Below are 17557 nucleotides of genomic sequence, written 5' to 3'. Positions count from 1 at the left end.
TGGCTTTCGGTGAAAATTTTACGGGCTTCACAGAATAAGGACTGTTACTACAGCTTTAAGGACGTTCGGCGCGCCGCGCTCCGTGCCGCCATCGAGAGCCACAAACCACCGGATCATTTCTAAACGGATGGCTCTGTGGATCCGAGACCATCGTGTGCACTCTCTCTGGTTATCACAAGAGCTGGACATCAACCATTTTCTGGCAGATTTCACTTTTAACAAGAGATTTTGTCATGGAAAGCCGAGCGGAGGAGACAAAGGAACACCTCCGTTTTGGTCTCACAGGACGGCTTTGAGATGGCGTTCAGACAGCTGTCGGTGGTTTTTCCATCGAGTGATTATCCGAGAAATTGTGGGTATGCCAGGACATACCAGAACATGTCCCGTGAGGCTTCATCACGGCGTTGCTGTGCGCCATGCAGCACCGCCGCGACACGCGGAATTCCTCTGCACGTCTGTCACAATGTGCCGAAAAAGTGCTGATGTCCACATCTTTTCACAATTCCTGTGCTAGTCAGACGATGTCCCGGATAAAACACAGTGTCCAGTTTGGAAATGAACGGCACATTCCACTATTACAGGAGTTTTTGTCATGGAAAGAGGAGCGGAGGCTTCACACGTCGCGGAGTGTGTATAAACAGTTTATAACAATGTATAACTGTTTCTGAAAAAATTCAGATGGAAAAAAGCCCAAATCATTCCGCCATTTCCTGACAATGAAAATCCGCCGAGGGGGTGGACCACTCCTCACTCAAAGCCTGCTCACAGGCGAATGACGCAACCGACAGGCGTGGAAAAACTCACGCATGCGCACGAGGGTTCAAGCTTGTCTGACGCAATCACACATGATTCAAATCCATATGGTTTTTGAAAAAAATAATAAGGTCGGATACTTTTCTAATAGGCCTCGTAAGCACAAAAATATCCAGATGTATCAAAGTGTGCGTACACATGGAACCAAACACGGTCTTTTTGTATATCCCACGTTCAGTGGGATATACAAAATGCACACACACCAAACTCCGCCCTGGCCATGCCCCTATTTCAATTAGCCAATTCATGTAAATAGGCTCTGGGAGCAGGGATTCCCCTCCGTCAGATCAGACAACATGAACACAGAAAACAAATCGAGTGTGAGCTACAGATTATCAGGCTTGAAAGGCAGGATGCAAATGCACAACACAGGTACACTGCTCTGGAGGAAAAACGTTTACTTGATAAGCAGGCTTAGGTCGGTACACAGATAGGCAGTCCAAACAAAGCAACAGGATCCAGAACATCAGGCAAAAAGCGTGGTCAAAATGCAAGCAGGTTGTCGTCATAAACTGATGAGGTACAAAAAGCAAGGCAAGAGTACAAGAACAGAGCTGGTAAGAAGGCACTAGGCACATCGAACTGGCAAAGGACAGATTCAAACCGAACAGCTTATAAAGCACCAAAGTGATTAACCAAAACACAGAACAGGTGTGTAGGGAAACACCCAGAACCGAGGCGTGGCCAGACAGATGGAGACACCCACCACCAAGAACCAAGAGAAAAGGGCAAGAGACAACAGGACAGTGTAAACCCAAGCATAAAAGCAGAAAGAGAGACAAACCAAACACCAAAACCACCCCCATGATCCAGGAGCCTGACAGTACCACCCCTTCAAGGGCCGACCATTGACAGCCCCGGAGCAGAAGGGTGAGAAGCATGAAAGTTGCAAACAAGACTGGGGTCCAAAATAAAGCGGGAGGGAAGCCAAGATCGCTCCTCTGGGCCATAACCCTCCCAGTCCACCAAATACTGCAGACCGCGACCCCTCCGCTGGGAACCCAGAAGGCGATGCACAGAGAAGATGAGCTCCCCAGTGGGCACAGTGGATTGGATCGAACCGGTTTAAGCTGGCTGACGTGAAAAGTATGGTGGACCTTCATAGACCAGGGAAGAGACAGACGGACAGAGACAGGATTAATGACCTTAGCTATCGGAAAGGGACCAACGAACCTGGGAGCTATCTTACGAGGAACACGCCGTAGCGGCAGATGACGCGTGGATAACCAAACCCGTTGTCCAGGAGAGTAGGAGGGTGCAACGGACCGTCTGTGGTTCGCCGCTGCTTTATAGCTTATGGAGGACCGCAACAGGGCCCTCCGGGCCCGGTTCCAGGATCGCTGTCACCGCATCACAAGACTGAGTGCAGAAAGAACAGGTGAACGAAAATTCGTGGGGGGAAAAAGAGAAGGTTGATGAACAAAGACAATGTGAAACGGAGAGAAGCCGGAGGAAGCAGTTGGCAAACAGTTGTGAGCGAGTTTGATCCAGGGCAGCTGGGTGGACCAGGAGGTGGAAAATTGAGAAGACAAGATTCGCAGGCCCTTCTCTAACTCCTGATTCAGGCGTTCAGCCTGACCACTGGCCTGAGGGTGGTAACCAGAGGTGAGACTTGACGTGACCCCAAGAAACCAACAGAATTCCCTCCAGAAATGAGAAACAAATTGAGGCCCCCGGTCTGAGACTATATCTTGAGGTAACCCATGCAACTTGAACACATACCTTAACAAGGCTTCTGCCATTTCCTTAGCAGATGGGAGTTTAGGCAGTGGTATGAAATGAACCATTTTGGATAAACAATCAACAACTGTCATGATTACAGTGTGGCCCTTAGAGGGTGGTAACCCAGTCACAAAGTCCATGGAAATATGAGTCCAAGGTCTAACTGGAATTGACAAAGGTAAAAGAGCACCTGCGGGTGGACGTGTAGAGGTCTTATGCATGGCACAAACAGAACATGCATTAACATAATTCTTGATGTCGGCTAACAACTTTTGCCACCAAAACCGCTGTGAAAGTAAGTACCTTGTTCTCTTAGCACTCGGGTGACATGAAAAACGGCTATCATGTCCCCATTGAATGACTTCCCCCTTAGTGAGGCCGTAACAAACAACTTGCTGGTAGGACACTCAGGGGGGACGGGAGTATTTCCGAGGACAGACCTAACCTTAGCCTTGATGCTCCAAGTTAGTGCAGACAAAACATTTGTCAGGCAGAATCAGCTCAGGAGTGGAATTAGAGGTGACGGAATCATCTAACCGGGAGAGCGCGTCAGGCTTGCTATTTTTAGATCCTGGACGGTATGATAAAACAAAATTGAAAAGGCTGAAAAATATGCCCCACCTAGCCTGGTGCGCGTTTAGACATTTAGCAGAGTGGAGATATGCTAAATTCTTATGATCTGTCCAGACTAAAAAAGGCAACTGTGCCCCCTCCAACCAGTGCCGCCACTCCTCCAAGCCCACTTTAACTGCCAGCAGTTTGTGATTGCCGTTGCCGTAGTTGCGCTCGGCAGCAGTGAGTTTCTTTGACAAGAAGGCGCACAGGTGTAACCTGTTATCTTGGGGCCCTGTTTGAGAAAGCACTGCCCCAATACCAGCATCAGACGCATCGACCTCAACCACGAACTGCCGGGCGGGATTCTTTAGGTTCCGGAATGCCTTGTCACACTCTGGGGTCCATACAAACAGACGAAGCTAGGAGGTGATGTTATGTAACAGAGCTGCGATAGTACTGAAATTTCATATGAACTTACGATAAAAATCGTCAAAGCCCAAGAACCGCTGAACATCTTTGCGACTTTTTGGAACTGCCCAATTGCGAACTGCGGCAACTTTCACCGGGTACATCTGTATGAGCCCTTCTGAAATCACGAAACCTAAGAAAGACACCGTGGAACAATGGAATTCACATTTTTCAGCTTTGACATAAAGATTATTTTGTAATAAGGTCGATAAGACGGATCGTACCTGTTCAACACGCGTCTCTAGATTCGGGGAATAAATCAATATATCATCGAGATAAACAAAACGCACCTATTGAGGTATTCGCGTAATACGTCATTCACCAGATTTTGAAATATCGCTGGAGCATTAGTGAGGCCAAATGGCCTGACTAGATACTCATAGTGACCCGTGGGAGTGTTAAAAGCAGTTTTCCATTCATCCCCGGGATCAATCAATCAATTCAATCAATTTTTTTATATAGCGCCAAATCACAACAAACAGTTGCCCCAAGGCGCTTTATATTGTAAGGCAAGGCCATACAATAATTATGTAAAACCCCAACGGTCAAAACGACCCCCTGTGAGCAAGCACTTGGCTACAGTGGGAAGGAAAAACTCCCTTTTAACAGGAAGAAACCTCCAGCAGAACCAGGCTCAGGGAGGGGCAGTCTTCTGCTGGGACTGGCTGGGGCTGAGGGAGAGAACCAGGAAAAAGACATGCTGTGGAGGGGAGCAGAGATCGATCACTAATGATTAAATGCAGAGTGGTGCATACAGAGCAAAAAGAGAAAGAAACAGTGCATCATGGGAACCCCCCAGCAGTCTACGTCTATAGCAGCATAACTAAGGGATGGTTCAGGGTCACCTGATCCAGCCCTAACTATAAGCTTTAGCAAAAAGTAAAGTTTTAAGCCTAATCTTAAAAGTAGAGAGGGTGTCTGTCTCCCTGATCTGAATTGGGAGCTGGTTCCACAGGAGAGGAGCCTGAAAGCTGAAGGCTCTGCCTCCCATTCTACTCTTACAAACCCTAGGAACTACAAGTAAGCCTGCAGTCTGAGAGCGAAGCGCTCTATTGGGGTGATATGGTACTACGAGGTCCCTAAGATAAGATGGGACCTGATTATTCAAAACCTTATAAGTAAGAAGAAGAATTTTAAATTCTATTCTAGAATTAACAGGAAGCCAATGAAGAGAGGCCAATATGGGTGAGATATGCTCTCTCCTTCTAGTCCCCGTCAGTACTCTAGCTGCAGCATTTTGAATTAACTGAAGGCTTTTTAGGGAACTTTTAGGACAACCTGATAATAATGAATTAGAATAGTCCAGCCTAGAGGAAATAAATGCATGAATTAGTTTTTCAGCATCACTCTGAGACAAGAACTTTCTGATTTTAGAGATATTGCGTAAATGCAAAAAAGCAGTCCTACATATTTGTTTAATATGCGCTTTGAATGACATATCCTGATCAAAAATGACTCCAAGATTTCTCACAGTATTACTAGAGGTCAGGGTAATGCCATCCAGAGTAAGGATCTGGTTAGACACCATGTTTCTAGGATTTGTGGGGCCAAGTACAATAACTTCAGTTTTATCTGAGTTTAAAAGCAGGAAATTAGAGGTCATCCATGTCTTTATGTCTGTAAGACAATCCTGCAGTTTAGCTAATTGGTGTGTGTCCTCTGGCTTCATGGATAGATAAAGCTGGGTATCATCTGCGTAACAATGAAAATTTAAGCAATACCGTCTAATAATACTGCCTAAGGGAAGCATGTATAAAGTGAATAAAATTGGTCCTAGCACAGAACCTTGTGGAACTCCATAATTAACTTTAGTCTGTGAAGAAGATTCCCCATTTACATGAACAAATTGTAATCTATTAGACAAATATGATTCAAACCACCGCAGCGCAGTGCCTTTAATACCTATGGCATGCTCTAATCTCTGTAATAAAATTTTATGGTCAACAGTATCAAAAGCAGCACTGAGGTCTAACAGAACAAGCACAGAGATGAGTCCACTGTCCGAGGCCATAAGAAGATCATTTGTAACCTTCACTAATGCTGTTTCTGTACTATGATGAATTCTAAAACCTGACTGAAACTCTTCAAATAAACCATTCCTCTGCAGATGATCAGTTAGCTGTTTTACAACTACCCTTTCAAGAATTTTTGAGAGAAAAGGAAGGTTGGAGATTGGCCTATAATTAGCTAAGATAGCTGGGTCAAGTGATGGCTTTTTAAGTAATGGTTTAATTACTGCCACCTTAAAAGCCTGTGGTACATAGCCAACTAACAAAGACAGATTGATCATATTTAAGATCGAAGCATTAAATAATGGTAGGGCTTCCTTGAGCAGCCTGGTAGGAATGGGGTCTAATAAACATGTTGATGGTTTGGATGAAGTAACTAATGAAAATAACTCAGACAGAACAATCGGAGAGAAAGAGTCTAACCAAATACCGGCATCACTGAAAGCAGCCAAAGATAACGATACGTCTTTGGGATGGTTATGAGTAATTTTTTCTCTAATAGTTAAAATTTTGTTAGCAAAGAAAGTCATGAAGTCATTACTAGTTAAAGTTAATGGAATACTCAGCTCAATAGAGCTCTGACTCTGTCAGCCTGGCTACAGTGCTGAAAAGAAACCTGGGGTTGTTCTTATTTTCTTCAATTAGTGATGAGTAGAAAGATGTCCTAGCTTTATGGAGGGCTTTTTTTTATAGAGCAACAGACTCTTTTTCCAGGCTAAGTGAAGATCTTCTAAATTAGTGAGACGCCATTTCCTCTCCAACTTACGGGTTATCTGCTTTAAGCTACGAGTTTGTGAGTTATACCACGGAGTCATAACTCTGTGGTATAACTCACAAACGGATGAATGCGAACCAAGTGATACGCATTCTGCAAGTCCAACTTTGTAAAGACTTTAGCTCCCTCCAAAAGCTTGAAGGCTGTTGAGCTCAGCGGCAAGGGATATTGGTTCTTAACTGTGATGTCATTAAGGCCTCGATAATCAATACAGGGACGTGTTTTGTCCTTTTCTACAAAGACGAATCCAGCCCCAGCAGGCGAGGATGACGGATGAATTAGCCCAGCCTGTTGTGTGGGCCGCCCGAAGAGGCCCAAATCATGCTAAAAATGTGGTTATATTACCCCAAAATACATTCTGTATGCAAAGCAAAAAAAATATATTGCTAAAAGTAATGTAACAATTAAGGGAAACACTCTTTCAAGAACTCTTTTTTGTTTTTGATTTCTAAATAGTACATACAGTGATTAATCTCATAGCTCAAACATGTTTTAATTAGTTCTTTTGGTCCACGATCTGGCTGGTTCTGGTCAGCTAATGTAGGGCAGAACTTCAATGTTCATTTACTGTTTGTGTTCATACTTAGATGAAGGATCTCGTCCTTCTTCTTCAGTTCCTGAGTGCTTGGTTGACATTACTGCAGACCTCCTTGTTGGTTCCACATAAACATGTCTTGGAGCAGTTGAGGCCCTGCAACCGACAGGAACAGTATGAGGTGCAACTGGTCTTCTTGCACTCACATTTAATAAGGTGAGTTACTGTGGCTGGAGCTGCAGGATCCCTTGTTGGTACAGGTACTAGCCTATACCCCTCTTCCTTCCACCCATAGTTTGTTGCTGGTGGCAGCTGATGGTGAGGCTTCATGTAAGGCTCCTCATGTCAGAGGTAGCTTTTGAGCCTCTAGTTGTTTCTTGGTGAAAATCTTCCATCTGAGATCACCAATATCCACCACGGTGCTGCCAGGCTGATGGAGCTGGCAAACCAATGTCTCAACGGCTCATACAGTGTCTACTTCCAGCTTCTTGGATATCCCTAAGGCAGCAAATGCAGATACCACCTTCATGGAGCATCTGCTAAGTGCATGCCAACAGGTCAGCTTCCCCTTGCCTGCAAATCCACCTGTTATGTCAGCTTCAGAAAAGGCATGAAATCCTGGTCAGTCTTCAGCCTTTGCATCACCAAGTGCATTTACTGTTGGTCTCAGTGAGACTACTCACATCTTGTTCCCCCCCCCACCAGTGACAAAGTATGTGTTCCTGCAGAGCTGATGTAACGGTGGATTACAAGCACAAAAACATTAGTGTCAGGTAGAGTTCCATTGCTCCTCTTCAAACAGCATCCAATCTGTGCAGGATAAGTCTCATGTCAGCTTCTTCTTGGGAGTTGCAGAGATGTTGAACATCCAAGGAGTTTGAGAGGACCTCTTGCAACGAAGTCACTATGAAGACCTTGAGCTTACCCTCAAAGTGGTGGACAGCTTTCTTTGCAAGATAAATTGTCAGTTCATCTTGCCCATTTGTGTATTGCTTGTGACAAGATAATAACAGTCAAAGACTAGATGGAGTTCATCATATTCTCTGCACTTGCTGTCCAGTGTAGCTATGAAGTGGTCACCCCACTGAGCACACGTCCTGACCCAGGGTGGCTTACCCATTGCCATTCCATCAATTACAGTTGCCTTCCTTGGTGTCAAGGGAGTAATGTCATTGGTGACATCCTCTGGCTGCAGAGCAACACTAATTTTGTTTGGCAGGTCCTCAAGTACAGCCATCAGCTTGCTTTTGACTGCATGGTATCCATGAACTCTTGATGTCTGGATCTGTGATCTGAAGCGCCGCTGTTATCTCTGCAAGGTAAAGTGGAACAAGCTAGGCATACCTCTGCCTGTCATAAGCAAAGAAGTACGTGCACAGAGCAGTACTTGCAGGGATAACAGGTGCAGCTCCCAAAGACCATCACGGATGACATGGATGAATGTTATATATGAGTAATACCATCCTCACGGAGGTCTGCACAAATGTGAAGAGTGAACTTTGTGATCCCTTCTTATGAAATTTGGCCATCATTTTCAGTATCCTTTGGGAATTGAGGATAGTTAGCATATTTTGCTGTTCATTCAACATCCCTTGTTACAGGTGTTGAACACAGCTTTGTTCAAGGTGCTGTGCTGCCTCTACACATGGCCTCTTCAGATAAGGATGATCTAGGAAGAATTTTACGTAGAGATCATAGAGGGCCTGGACTGTAGTCATGTGTACCTCCAGGGATCTTTTCATGTGCTTGGCTTCTAGGATCTGTCTTGTTGTGATTGGACCACTGATGTCAGCTTCACTCCACGCCTTGTAGATCCCACTGTTTTTGATGGCATTCCCAGATGCCTGCAATGCAGCCATCACAGTATGGATCTCACCCACTCTCAGCACCCACTTGCTCTTGCAATCATTCCTTGTCATCTCAAGCTGTTTGGCTCGTTCATATAAGGCCATGTCCAAGGTGATAGCTGTCTTCCTGTCAGGTCCCATGACCATGCAATTGATCTGTTGTGTCTGTTTCAGGACTGTGATTAGTGTTTGCCATTCATGGGCAGGTGCAGCTATCAAAGGCAGGGCAATAATCTCTGTCAAAGGTTTTTCAGATAACAGGAGAGACTTGTAGGCTGCCCAGATAGGGACGTTATGACATCTGCCACTGCCACCCTGTTGGCATTCTAGATGTTCTGGATTATGCATGGCTGTTGACTCACCAGGGAAAACTTAGGGTGAATGCAGATGTGTATTTTTTTACATCTAAGGCCTTATGCAATAACGATTGGTTAAGGCCTATTGTGCAAAAGTTAGCTGATGGGGATCATCATTGCATCTTCCGGAAGAGGAGAAAGTGAGATCTTATTATATGCTGGTTTTGATGGATTGTGGCTGTAAAGTTCAACAAGAAGTTAGTTGTATGTTCATAAACAGGCATTCTGTAATGAAGACACTGTTAGGTCAGATTGAAAATTTGTCAGAAACATTTTAGAAAACACAATGTAATATTCTGGCACTTCAGACTCTGAAACAAAGCGTGATTAATACAGTATGTTGGGTCAAAAATGACCTTTTGCTGCATCAAAAATGACGCTGTGTCAAGGTTACTGATAGTACACAAAAAAGGGCAAAATTTTTCTACTTCCTGGCAATGCTAAGAACACATTCACAATAGGTGCAAAAAATTAACATGCAAAACCAACGCGAATCCCAGTCTGTTACGTTGCCCCCCCCCACTAGTTTGTTGGGTTTCTTTTTTTGGATTGCATAATGTCACACTGCCCTGCAACAGACTGGCGTCCTGTCCAGGGTGAATCCCACCTCACGCCCTATGACTGCTGGGATAGGCTCCAGCACCCCCATGACCCTTAACTGGAGTAAGCGGTTGAAGATGAGTGAGTGAGGTCACACTCACCTCCCATTTGTCCCTTCACTTTCTTTGTTTACCTGTCCCGTGATCACACCTTTTGTTTCGCTGTTATGTTTCCCAAAGTGCAGGGTACAGGATTCTCTGCTGAGCTTTAGTTTTCCCTAACCCTTCCAAGTAAATTAATTTAATTTATTACAACAAAGTTGCCTCAAGGTGCTTCACACAAGTAAGGTCCAACCTTACCAACCCCCAGAGCAAGTACACAGGTGACAGCGGTAAGGAAAAACTCCCTCTGATGATGTGAGGAAGAAACCTCAAGCAGACCAGACTCAAAGGGGTGGCCCTCTGCTTGGGTCATGCAACCAACACAATTGACAAAACAAATACAGGAAATTTTGGGAATCCATGCCGGTGCACAAGAAGACACCCGCTCCCATCTCTGGATGGAGCCACACCTCAAACAGAGAAAAAACGAGATCTGGCGGACGAAAAAACAAATATGGTATAATTTGTCAGCATTACACAACAAGAAAACCAGAACCAATACTAAGATGATCACCGGCCACTAGCCCTAAGCTTCACTAAAAGACCCAGCAGACTTGAGATAAAGTTGAGGCTGCGACCTGCTCTCTTTGCAAATAAATGAATTTAAAAGGGTAGAAAACATAGTACCATACTATGCCAGTATGCTAGCAATACAAAAGGGAAAATAAGTGCATCTTATGTCTGAACTTAAAAATCTCTACAGAATGTTTTATTGATGCAGAGAGATCATTCCACAGAACATGGCCACAACAAGAGAAGGCAATGTGACCTGCAGATTTTATTCACCCTAGCGACACAAAGTAGTGCTGCACCCTGAGAATGCACAGTCCAGGCCAGTATGTAGGGTTTAAGTAGGGAGGTGCCAGTCCATGAACAATTTTATAGGATAATAACAGAACCTTAAATTCTGATCTCACAGGTACAGGAAGCCAGTAAAGAGATGGGAGGTGATGGTCTAGTGGTTAAGACATTGGGCTTGAGACCAGAAGATCCTCGGTTCAAATCTCAGCCTGACTGGAAAATCACTAAGGGCTCTTGGGCAAGGTCTTTAATCCCCTATTGGTCCCAGTGTGTAGCGAGTGGCTTGTATGGTAGCACCCTCACATCGGGGTGAAGGTGAGGCATTATTTGTAAAGCGCTTTGCGCATCTGATGCAGATGGAAAAGCGCTATATAAATGCAGTTGATTTACCATGCCAAAATAGGTGTAATGTGGTCAAACCTTCTGCTTCATGTCAAAAGTCTGGCAGCAGCATTTTGAACCAATTAAACCAGAAAATAGAACATTGCAGTAGTCCAATCTGGAAGAAACAAATGCATGAGTCAGGGTCTCAGCTTCGCTGGCTCACAGTTTCTTTAATACTTCTGTTAGTTTTTCAGTGTAACTGATGTGAATTTTAGTTCATTACATTACTCTTGTGTTAATCTTAGCTACTGTTCCTATCAGTCTAATACTTGTGACTTTTTCAGTGTAACTTTTAGGTTATTAATCTACTCCTGTGTGAACCTTAGGAGTGGCTAGCATATTCATTAGTGATTAGCATGCGCTTGCGTGGCTATACTCTTGAATTTTCTGGTGCACAAAGTACACTACACTTTATGTAAATCTTGCGTGATGCTGGAAGATAGGGTGGCTCTTTTAGAGAGCCATGTCCGTAAATTAGAACACCTTCTCAGCTCAGTGCAGTTAGATGTTACGGGCACTCTAGACAAGGTTAGTGTTGGGCCAGCTAGCGTGCCTATTAGCATCAGCCTAGAAACGCTGGCTGTGGAGGACAGTTTCCAGACTGTGGTTAGGTGGAGGAAGCCACGTAGGGCTTGATGCCCGGTTGTGGTACCCCGATCACACTCACCACTGCGAACTGTGAATCGGTTCTCCCCCTTAGATATGCCTGATGTAAGTTCTTTGAGCCCACAAGTGACTTCCACTCCTATCTCCAGGCCGAAATCCGGGCTTTAGTGATAAGGGATTCTAACATCCACAAAGTCAGGTTACAGAAGCCAGCTGACGTTAAATGTATTCCTGGGGCCAGAGCTCCCGATATTGTTTCCCATCTTAGGGTGCTGACGCTGCAAAAGGGTAGACAGACTAAGGGACATGACAAGATAGTCACATAGTTATTCACGTCGGCGTCATTGACACAAAAATAGACAGAGACGACTTGTGACCTTGCCAGAAACGTATCAGCATCGATTAATAGTCTCTGGTCCCCTCCCGGGGTAATGATGAGGCGTTTAGCAGGCTGACATCGCTGAATAGGTAGCTGGAGCAATTTTGTTGACAGCAAGGCTTTAGTTTTATTGATAACTGGCCTTTGTTCTGGGGCTGTCATGGCTTGTTGATGCCGGACGGCCTCCACCCTACTGGGGAAGGCGCCACCATCTTGTCTGCAAACACAGATAGAGCTCTACAGGGAGGGTAACATTAGGATTTTACAGCAGGCCATGGAGCAGGTGATTAGAGACCCTGTAAGGTTTATGACAAAGGTGGATGTGGAATCCATTAGCTTAGTGGGGAAATTAGTGCAGAAAATCCACTATGGTGATAATGCAGTTTATCTGCCAGGGAGGGAAATTCAACAAGTTGAGACAGTGGCCTGCTTCCATAGAAGTGTCCATAAAAATCAGAGGGATATGCTTTGCAAACTTAATACCCATTACTACATTGGATGATGCTGAAATTGAGGATGGCCCATTGGCTGTTCCAGCAATATCAAAGATTTCGTGTCTGCTACCTACAACTCACATGGAATGTCTCAAACTTAAACCTACTTCCAGGCAACTTATATATGCTACTCTGGAACCACCCCTAAACCCAAACAGTTCAACTGTCAACCCCACAGAGGTCCTTAGTCTGGGTCTCATTAATATATCCTCAGAATCATTGCTGATTTCCTAGCTTCAGCTTATTCCTACAGCTGCAGCTCATTTCTTCGTTCTGGACTCAGCTAAGCTAAACTGTTTCTAATTGACTGTGACCTTTTTCTACTTTTTGGCTTTGAATCGGTTCGGTACTCAATTCAAATTTATTTATATAGCACATTTAAAACACAGCTGCCACTGACCAAAGTGCTTCACAATAATAGCAATACAAAAGTGTAAAATATTAAAATAAATAAATAATCCAAAAATACAGAGCAAAATAGCAGAGCAAAGCATACACCACTTAGCCAGTGTTGAAAGCCAGGGAGAAGAGATGAGTTTTCAGTCTGGACTTAAACTGTCCCACAGACGGTACTCACCCATCTGTGTATCTTTCCCAGACCACGTCGACAGCTTGCAGGCGGCCACCTGGTTCCAGATCCATTTCAGCCTGGGCTGACTCCATCTGAACCGTGGCTCCCTGGTTCCACCGCAGAGCAGGCCAGTCTCCACTCGGCTTGTCTACCTTCAGCACTTTATCTCCCTTGTACATAATCCTCCCTTGTAAATAAACCAGTGTTCTGAAATATTCTGCCTCATCTCTGCTCCCAGCTCGAACCATAACAGGGGCTATGGTCTGAGAGGTCCATGCACCCCCCAACCCGGTTTAAATCTTTAGTAAAAGTAAAAAAAAATAAATCAATCCTCGAATACACTAACTGTGGATCAGAAAAAAGTGTAATCCCTCTTTGAAGGATTTAATTCTCTCCAGACATCAACTAAACCAATTTCTTTCATAGCCAGGTTAAATGTTTTGTTCATTAATTTGGCTGGGATTAATACGTATTTGAGGAATCCATTTTGGGATTCAATCCAATGTTAAAATACCCCCCGCAAATTAGGACCCCATGAGCCTCCGCTGTTATCAAATCAAATATCTGTTTAAAAAACATCCAGTCAGAATTACGGGGAGTGTAAATATTCAATAAAGTAACCAATGAGCCCCTGAGATTTCCCCTCATTAAAACAAATCTTGCCCCTGTGTCCTTTTTTCAAAGAAGAGTTCAAAACTGGTCTTGTGGGAGATTAATACTGCCACCCCCTCCTATGCCCACCTGAATAAGAAGATGAGAACTGATGTTTGAAACCCAATCATTTTAATTTAACATGTTCTGTAACAGAAAGATGTTTTTCCTGTTAAAAAAAAGAAAGAAAAGCCACCTCAACTCTGTTTTTAGTTTAGTTAAAATGTTGTCTCTTAATGGTGCTGATAAGGCCGTTCACATTATAAGTTGCTATTTTGACTGCTTGCATTCAGTGTCCAATAAGAGGAAAAAAAAAAAGAAATGACATAAACCAAAAACACACCAAGTGTCCATATGTAACAAAATGAATCACAGGTTACCCCTCACAGGCTGCAAAGAACAGCAGCAAGACACAACAATGGAAACTTAAACACACAGAACACATTGAGAACAATAAAGATGAAAAATAAGACCTCCAACTGTGGGGTCTTGAAAGTGGAAGAGGGCCTTTATACATATATTATCTCTATCCTGGCAGCCTATATAAGAAAGTCTCCCGACGTTTACATTATAATCTTAGCTTAAAGCCTAAACAGTGCTTCTTTGATAAACCGGACGTGTTAACCAACCAATTCCTCCCTCTGCTGGGAGTCCCCGGAGAAAAAAATGTAAAAGAAAATAAAGTCTCACTGGACTTGCCTGTTAAATTCTGAGTAAACCCGCTCTCAGCAGTTTTGAGTTCACTTACAGTCACCCTAGGACCTGTCATCTGAAGGCCTGTAATTTTTCCTTGAAGACCAAAGTTTCAGACCAGCTTTGCCACGATTCCCTTGAACCCTAACGGAGCACCATGTGAACTGCTGGATCCGTTCCAACAGCAAGTCTGGTTATTTAATTACCGACACCGGGACTCCCCTCTTCGCCATATCGTCCATCGCCAAATCATAGAAAACTGAATCTGGTGGGGAACGGTATCTGAAACCGGATTTTCCTCCCCTTCAGGACTGCTTTTGCTTCTGCATATTTCCTTTGCTTTTTTAAGACATCAGGCGCGTAGTCATGATCCAGAATGACCCGTTTTCCGAGGTGATCAAATCCCCACTTTTGCCAGGCCGTTCTTTCATCCTGTAGCTTGGTAACTTGACGACGATGGACCTCGGCGGTACGTCCTCAGGCAGCTTTGGCATCAAAGCACAATGAGCACTTTCAACATGTAGTTCAAGTGTGGTTGGGAGTGCTTGCTCCTGCAGCAAGTGCTCTACAAGCATCACCATAGAGGGTGAATTCTCCTCTGCACCCTCTTTAACACCATGGACTCTGATAATTTCTCATCTGGAGTGGCCCTCTAGATCTGTCAGCTTAGCATCCAGGTGTATCTGAAGGTACAGCATCTCCTTCACCATATCCTCCGCCACCTGAAGCCGTGTTTTGGTCTCAAACCTTTTCTCTGTCTCTTTGATCCGAACACTGCTTTTGTTAATTTCTTCCCAAATCGCTTTCAGCTGCTGACTGTTGTCTTCTCTGACCTCTCTTAGTTTCTTCAATATGAGCTCCAGGTCTCTGCTCGCTCTTTGACCACTTTGGGGTGCATACACCTGTCGACATCACCCTTTCTTACTCTGCTAGTCGAGGAAGTTTGGCTACCTCCGCCGCAAAACTCAGTCTGTGTTAACTTTGTTTTTCTTCATAGGCATTCTCAAAACCCACTAACTTTAATTAAACTGTAAAATAATTAAATTTTTAATATCCGGGTGGCAGTGGGTGATCTTTTGACTCAAATTGTCGGGATCACGTTCACTAAGCTGCCATCACTTGGAATATCATTCAGGAAGTCCCCGGAAAGATATTTTCTAACAGCAAACTGCAGTAGCTCAAAGATATTATTCTCAGTAAGGTGAGCCACGAGCTGCCGTGAAACCACCTTTTCCAAACGTTTAGAGCAAAATGATAGATTTGATATCAACCTATAGTTTTTCAATACACTAGGGTCAAGATTAGATTTCTTAAGTAATGGTTTAATCACTGCAGATTTGAAACATTTAGAAACAGATCCAGAAGTTAATGAGAGCTCAATAATTTCCAGCACAGTCGGCCCAAGAGTGGGCCACAGGTCCTTAAACAGTTTTGTTGGTATAAATCAAATAAGCAGGTTCTGCTTTTAGTAGATGTTACAAGTACAACCTTTGTTTTCCATGTTTAACCATTGGGCACATCAGTCTCGCTTGAGGGCGGGTGCTAAAGAGGTAAAATATGTCGCATATGACAATTTCTCTACTTCTGGGTTTTGGGACAAATTACATGCAAACAAAGCAAAAATGCAAAGAAAAAGTGATGATGTGGTGGGAAAGTTGCAGTTTGTTTATGGCCCGGAGCACAAACATGTCAAGGCGGCTTTGCAGGAGAGATAACGAAGTTATTCTGGTTAGCTGTGTAGGCTAACACTTACTGACATGACGTCTCCCACTCGCTTCATCTTCCCTTCTTCACTGGGAACAGAAAAAAAAAAAAAAACACTTTCGCGATTGCAGCTGAAAACAGAACAGTGCGCCATTTATCAGTGTGAAGTTATGCTGTGTATATACTGCACAGTGGCAATGGAGGTGTTACGATTGGTGGTGGTCAAGGACGAGAGAACCCCAAAAAGGAGATCAGTAAAAACACCAGGATGAGTAAATAACAGTTTGTTTAACACTGATGATTGACACCCAAAGTAGACAGAGTGGCAAGAATGAACTGAAGGGAGCTTTGCTTCTTCAAAGGTGAGTTCCACTTGAGAATCTCCTCTTCATTAGGTGAGAGAGTAAACTGAGGAATTTTCTCTTCATTAAGGTGAGGGAAAAAAACTAAGGAATGTCTTTGCCTCTTAGAAGAAGAGTTCCAACAGAAAAAAAGTATTTTCTTCTCATACCAGGAAGTTCAAAACCAAAGCCAGGAGTACTAAGATAAGTCATTCCTTCTTAGAAAATGTGTACAACTCCAGAGTGTAAAAATAACACAATACTCACAACCAGTGGAAGCAGGAGGCTAGAAGCTGTTAACAAACCAAAATGCAATGAACCTGCAACCTGAAGACAGACAACCAGTGACTGAAATACCCAAAGTAATCAGGAGGCAGGTGCAGAATCCAACATGTGGAATGAATCAACAGTGACGACGTGTAGGGACCAAAACAAGCACTAGAGGGAAGCAAACATTACATGAAACTCAGAATAATAAGAGACACACCAGGTGTCAGCAACTGAAGATAACTGCACCAAAAATTGAGAAAAGGTGAAATGCTAAGAAGTGATAACAAGCTGGGAGATGCAGGGAATAATAGACCAGAAAACAAGTGATGCAAGATAAGAGGCTTGGAATAATACTATGAGAACATAAAGAGATGGGAGCTGAGGATAGATGTGAGAAACTGATACTAAATCAACTAAAACCCCAACACTGACAAAACCACAACAGGAGGTTGTGGTTTGACCCATAAATAGTCAAATTCTGCGATATCACGTAGGGTTCAAACAAGACCACGGTGCCCTATTGACTCTGTGTTCTGAAAAAACTTTAGGTTAGAGTCAAACACAGTTTCAAGGTACTTGTAGGAAGCAACAATTTGTAGATCTTCACCATGGATGATGCAAGCTGCTGATGAAGGCTTCCAGCCAGTCCTTCTGAAGTCGATTATCAGTTCCTTTCTCAGGTTTCTTTTCAGCACTGTAGCCAGGCTGAGCAGAGTCAGAGCTCTATTGAGCCGAGTATTCCTTTAACTAGTAATGACTTCATGACTTTCCTTGCTAATAAAATTTTAACTATTAGAGAAAAAAATACTCATAGCCATCCCAAAGACGTATTGTTATCTTTCGCTGCTTTCAGTGATGCCGGTATTTGGTTAGACTCTTTCT

At 43.8% G+C, this 17557-nt stretch overlaps 1 protein-coding gene across 1 annotated transcript in view; it reads right to left on the bottom strand.

The window, feature by feature from the left end:
- The window catches only part of LOC117526353 (glycine receptor subunit beta-like), a 158609-nt gene that overhangs the window by 126546 nt on the left and 14506 nt on the right, over positions 1–17557 (bottom strand). The window lies entirely within an intron of this gene.

The sequence above is a fragment of the Thalassophryne amazonica genome, chromosome 15 (assembly GCF_902500255.1).
Source record: "Thalassophryne amazonica chromosome 15, fThaAma1.1, whole genome shotgun sequence".
Lineage (NCBI taxonomy): Eukaryota > Metazoa > Chordata > Actinopteri > Batrachoidiformes > Batrachoididae > Thalassophryne > Thalassophryne amazonica.
The sequence above is the reverse complement of the archived record's forward strand: the minus strand, read 5'-3'. Positions and strand labels throughout refer to the sequence as shown.